We start from the raw sequence: 6158 nt of genomic DNA on the forward strand, positions 1-6158 counted from the left end.
ATAAACTTAACTAGATACATGACCATAGATGGTCATTTACCTAGATGCTCATGGCTCCCAAATTCATATCTTTAGTCTAGATCTCTTCTCAGAGCTTTAGTCACATATATTCAACTGTTTTTCAGACATCTCCCCTCCCCTAGAGTAATTCAAACATAATGCATTAAAAACAGATCATTTGAGCTTTTTGCCACACCTATGGTGAGATGAAGAACATTCTTACGAGTCAGATTGTTGACATTCCAGAAAATGTCAACATCTGTCTGAAAGGGTACAGGATTATTTTCAATGACCAAGGAGGAACTCTGTAGAGGGACTTCCATCATATCAATGTAGAAGTCAGTCTCTGGAATGAAAAGGGGCTACATTTTGACAAATGGCAAGGAAATAGAAAGGACCTGGCTACTGTTCACACTATCTCTAGTCATGTACAGAACATGATTAAGGGTATCACAGTGGGCTTCTGTTATGGGATGAGATTTGTGCCACTTCCTATCAACCTAGTTACTTAGAATGGACCTTGAGTTGAAAATTATAAATTTCTTGATTGAAAAATACACTCACAGGGTTCAGACGAAGTGAGGCATTGCTTATTCAGTATTTCAAGTCCAGAAAGATGAATTAATTCTTGAAGAAAATGACATTGGACTCATATGAAATTCAGCTGTTTTGATTAAGCAAGACACAACAATTAAAAACAAGGCTATTAGAAGAAATTTGGATGGTATCTATACCTCCAAAAAGGAAAAGTTCAACATACTGATGAATAAGGTTTAGAGTTGTCCAATATAGAAACAACAAAATGCTGGATGATTCTTAGGACTTGCTTGTAATATTTTAAAGATACAGTGAAAGGCCTCTATTAAAAAACAACAATAGAAAAACAAAACAAAACAAAAGAAAAAAACACAAATAAACAAAACAACCAGATAAACTGATTTCCCTCTTCACCTGTAAGATATTCTCCATTTTTATACTGGTACCATCACTTGCTCAAGACAAAAATCACTCTTAATTACTTTCTTTCTAAATTATACTTGTTCAGTAAACAAGTTTTCTAGTTTTTCTTCCAAAATGAATGTCTATTCAATGCATTCTTCTGTGTCTTCCCTGCCACTCCCCCACCCAACCCCCATCCATCTCTATTCCCAGAACAGCCTTCTAATTAATCTGGGTGTTTTTCTATTTGGTTCTTTTATTTACCCACAAAACAGATATTTTTTGAATGATCATTCATAATCACACTATACTTTTCCATTTAAAACTTCTCAATAGTTTTCTCTTGTGCTAGGATAAATCTGAAAAACTCCATATCCTGATCTATACCGTGCTGTATGATTTGACTCTCGTCTGGATTTCTGCCCATCGTGCTACCCCTCACTGTTCCTTCAGTTGAATTATTCTTTGTCTGCTTTGAAGAAATGGAGGTTTTCGAGCTTTAGCTTTAGAGTCTTTGTATCCACTCTTCGCTCTGCCTGGACCACTTTCACATGATTCTTCTTATTCTTTAGATATCAGGTAAAGTGTCACAAACTGAGAGAGGTGTTTCTTTACCATCCTATTTAGAAGATCTCCCACTTTGAAATTCTGTTTTCCTTCTCTAGACATCTGCTTATTTCTCCTACAGTACCTCCCATAGCCTTTGGGTATCTTGTTTGCCCATGTGTTTCATTGCTTATTTTGTGTTTCACCAATTTCTCATAGTTTGTCACTGAAACCCAACTGCCTGTCACATTAGATTATTAATAAATAATTTTTGAATGAATGGATGAACATACTATTTCCCTTCCTTGAGGAAGTTATAATTCACTTTCAGAATTTATAAATGCATTAGTTTTCATGTAGAGTCAATTGATATATAGATTACTGGTGATAATTGCCTTCTTAACACTTTCATATTCCTTACTTTTAGCATGAAAGAATTCTGTTTTAAGCAATTTCTATAGCCCTTCAGTATATCAAACTTCTAAATTTTTTGTCTTCTTTCTCCCTGAATAATTCCAATCGATATTTATAGAGAAAACACTTAGCTTGTTACCCCCAGCTGTTTTCTCATTTTCACTCAGGTTCTTACCTCTAGGTAGATGCTTTTCCTGTTTTAACCACCACTGAACACTTTTAACACCGCACAAATCAAAATGCAAATTTTCAAAGCCAAAGAGGCTTCTTTATCCTCCTTCCACCATTTGAACAGCCTGTCTACACAAATTTGTAGAAGGTAGTAAAGATAAGACAAAAAATGAGTTTGAGTCAGGGGGAAAGGTGTTTAATCCAGAAAGCTCTTCTCAGGTGACTAAAATCACAGCATGAGTCAGTGCATTTATTAAGATGCTGCATAGCCAGTTGAAATAGATCATGTTTTTATATCACCAGCCATGCCTTTGGCAAATAAACATGACCATAGACACTCAATTTTAACTTTAGAGATGCCATTTCCAAACTTTCAGTGATCTTTAACACAAATTCCAGAATAGCACAGAAATACATGATCAGAAGTTGTATCATGTTATATCACAGACTTCCACAATAAAATTCATTAAAACTAAATTGCCTTTGGAGATTCAACGAATTGATGTATAACTTATCTACTTGGCTATTCTTTTGTATCATAGAGAATATAAGCAATGTTTCCTTTTGTATTCTGTACCAATCTGGTGGGCCAGGTGGGCAGTCAGATCCCACTGTTGGTCAATAGATTGACCATATTACTCCATGTTATACTTCCCTATAGTTAGAAAACATGTTTACATTCACGATTTCATCTAACCTTTGGTCCATCAACAGGCACTCAAGGACATAAAGACCTTGTATTAGTCAGGGTTCTCCAGAGAATAAGAACCAGTTATGTGTATATGTGTGTGTATGTATGTGTGTTTAACTGAGTGTAATATATAATGGTATATGTAACTGAATATAGTATTGAATATTATTATTGAATATATATCAAATAATATAATGTTGAATATGTTATATATATATGTTGAGATCTTGGCCCCAGAAAAAGGAAGAGCAAATTGTAAACCAAGGAGAATGAAAATGAAAATAGCCATTCCCATTGCCAGAGGGGAGCTGGTTAGGGAAAGACAGAAAGCAAAGGATAAAACCATTCCCTTTGTGCTTCCCTTCTTTCCTGCTCCATCTACAACATCATAATTTTAGCAGTAGAAACACGAGATAAATTTTCAGGAGTTCTAAGACAAGAATGTTTGTTTCTCACTTCCCTACGTATATATTAGACAAATTTCAAGGTTCCCTTAGAGGCAGTGCTGTTTACAACATGTGGCCACTCAGGTAGCATAACCACTTGAAAAAGGGCAAAAACAGACTCCCCATTTTCCATAGGACTTTATAGTTTTCCTTTAAGCCTTAGAGAAGAAAGGCGACATATAGCTTGGATATGCTTTGACTTGCCACCTCACACCAAAGAATATCCAGTTGGGTAAAAGAGCCCTAGAGAAAGAAGAAAGGGGAGCAGTGATGCTTCTGCAGTATCCACAAGGCCATGAGGCTACAGAGAGGGTCCCTGTTGGGGTCTGAAGGCACTGAATATACCACACGGCACAGTAGTAGCCTGCCTAGCCCATGAGGGAAGAGCATCATTAGTCTGTCAAATCAGGAAACAGGTTATAAGTTTCACTTACTGTAAACATCAGCAGCTATTGTCAGCTGGGCATTAGAGTAAGAGATACTGCACTGGAGCCCAAGATATTTCACAAGAAACTATACACAGGGAAATGAAAGCCAGAGTAATGGACAATATCATCTCTGCAGAGTGTGTACTATGGGAAAAGGGAGGCATAGAAGAGAGCTCTGGATTTTGAATCAGGTGTACCCCCCCCAAAAAAAAGTATTCTGAATAAGGAGTGTCTAACTGTATTGAGTGCTACTGACTAATGATGAAAAATCTCCATTGGACTTGGAATTTGGAAGCTATTAGTGACCATAATAAATACAGATTTGATGAAGGAATTAATCAAAGACAGAGTGAAGTAGCTATTGAGTAACTGAAAAAGTGAAGGATGGATAAGGAAGTAGAGGCAGCAGCTATTGGCCTTTCAATAAACTTGAGTGAATGGGAGAGAAATCAGGTCATTCTTGGAGAAGAAAGTAGAGTAAGACAAGTTTTTTTTTTTCTTTTTTCTTTTTAAGGATTTTATTTATTTATTAGACAGACAAAGATCACAAGTAGGCAGAGAGGCAGGCAGAGAGAGACGGGGAAGCAGGCTCCCTGCTGAGCAAAGAGCCCAACGACTAGGATGTGGGGCCTAATTCCAGGACCCTGGGATCATGACCTGATCTGAAGGCAGAGGCTCTAACCCACAGAGTCACCCAGGTGCCTCAGACAAGGTTGTTTTTTGTTAGTTTGTTTTAAGGCAGAATCCTGAGCATATTATATTGTTTGAGGGGAAGAAACCAGAACATTGACAGAGTAGGTAGTATTCCCCATAGACTCCGAGATAAGCTGGAAAGGTATCATGGCCTTTATTTTGCAAATTAAAAACCTGAGGCTTTACACTAACTGGCTTGTTGAAGGTCACAGAGCTGGATGATCCTTCTGGGCAAGGAGTGAGACATTTTTATTCAGTCTTTTTCTCTTCTTTCATTATATTGAATATATTCTTATGCACACTGGTGGATGCTGTGACTGCTTAAATGACTCTACTATTCCATTCCACTTAATTGGATTCATGCTCCTGAGGATTCCAAAGTAACACCTGAAGTTTTCCTGATCTTTGAGTATGAGGGAGTCATAGCTGTAACTCTTGTTGCTGTTTGTGAATTTCTTTTTCTGCTGTTACTTGTTACTATGTAAAAGAGTTACATAGCTGTAACTCTTGTTGCTGTTTGTGAATTTCTTTTTCTACACAATGGAGGGCCACAGTTTTGTCCTTCCTAATCTTGGGCGGAAGCAAAACATGATGCTCAAATCTTGTAGTCTTGGACAATGAGTAAAAGAGGATGAGTGACTTTTCCAGTTCTTGGTGCTGGGTCAACTAAACAGAATTCTTTACTCCTTTCATGAGTTTGAAGAAAACTACAGTGGTCTTTTCTAAATGTAAAGAAATTAGAAGGAGAATGGGGTTGACATTATCAATACTAATTTTTAATATAAACTAACAAGATGTAACACTTACTAAGTCCTGGCCATGTGCCAGGCATATTAGGGTGATAGCCCTTAAATATTTCATTGGATCCTTTCAATTTTCTTAGGTACAATATGTTTCCTTCAAAGGAGTAGAGATTTAAGTACTGATTTAAGATCCTCACCCTACCACTTACAAGTTATGTGACTTTTGGTCAGTTATTTAACCTCTGGTGCTTCCTGGTCCTTATCCATGGAATTTGAATGGTGATGATAAACCTTTTTTCATGGGTTGTTATTAGGAGAAAATAAGTTAACATTTAGAGTTTAGAATATAAAAATGAACAATATCTAAGTGTTTATAAAACAAAATATCTTTTTTATTTAAAATAAAGCACATATTCTTTCCATTCTACCAGTCCAAAACTACGTATCAGTTTCCTGACTCTCTTGTTGGAATTGGTAATGTATTTTCCCAGAGCAAAATAAGCAATTTTAATTCTTACAGTAGTATAATTCAAATAAATCATAGATTAAATACAGTTTTGTGGACTATCTAAAAAGCTACTGACCATGCATCATAGTAAGACCTGGAATATATTTTCTTATAGAAGCAAAAACAACTAGCAAAGAAATCTTTCTTGTGGAATGGGTTGGAGATTGCTTGTTGATTACATATAGTGAATGGGAAGAAAGGATAATACCTTCCAGGGAGTTCTCAGTGAGATAGGTTCTTTGTTCCTGTTCACCTAGTTCAGTTCAATTTTTAATAGCTGGAAATACACCTAGGAACCACAGCAGAAGATTAGCTGAATGTTCAAGTGAAAGTGCAGGGATAGAAGGACTGACTTCTGCTCCGTAAAATTTTCCCCTCTCGTCTTCACTGAATTGTATGTTCTGTTGGTTTCCGAGTAACTACAGTCATTTGGACTTACATTAGACTATCATTTTGATGGGATTTTTTTTTTTTTGCTTATTTGTTTTTTTTTTTTTTTGACTGTGGACAACATCTATTTTCCATGAAATCCAGAGATTCTACTGCCTCAGCCACGTTTGTAAGTGTCTTTTACTATTC

At 36.4% G+C, this 6158-nt stretch overlaps 1 pseudogene; it reads left to right on the forward strand.

Moving 5' to 3' along the window:
* The first annotated feature begins 206 nt into the window (after positions 1-206).
* LOC122904043 lies at positions 207-770 on the forward strand (annotated as a pseudogene).
* The last annotated feature ends 5388 nt before the right edge of the window (positions 771-6158 follow it).

Source organism: Neovison vison, chromosome 4, assembly GCF_020171115.1.
Source record: "Neovison vison isolate M4711 chromosome 4, ASM_NN_V1, whole genome shotgun sequence".
Taxonomy (NCBI): Eukaryota; Metazoa; Chordata; class Mammalia; order Carnivora; family Mustelidae; genus Neogale; species Neogale vison.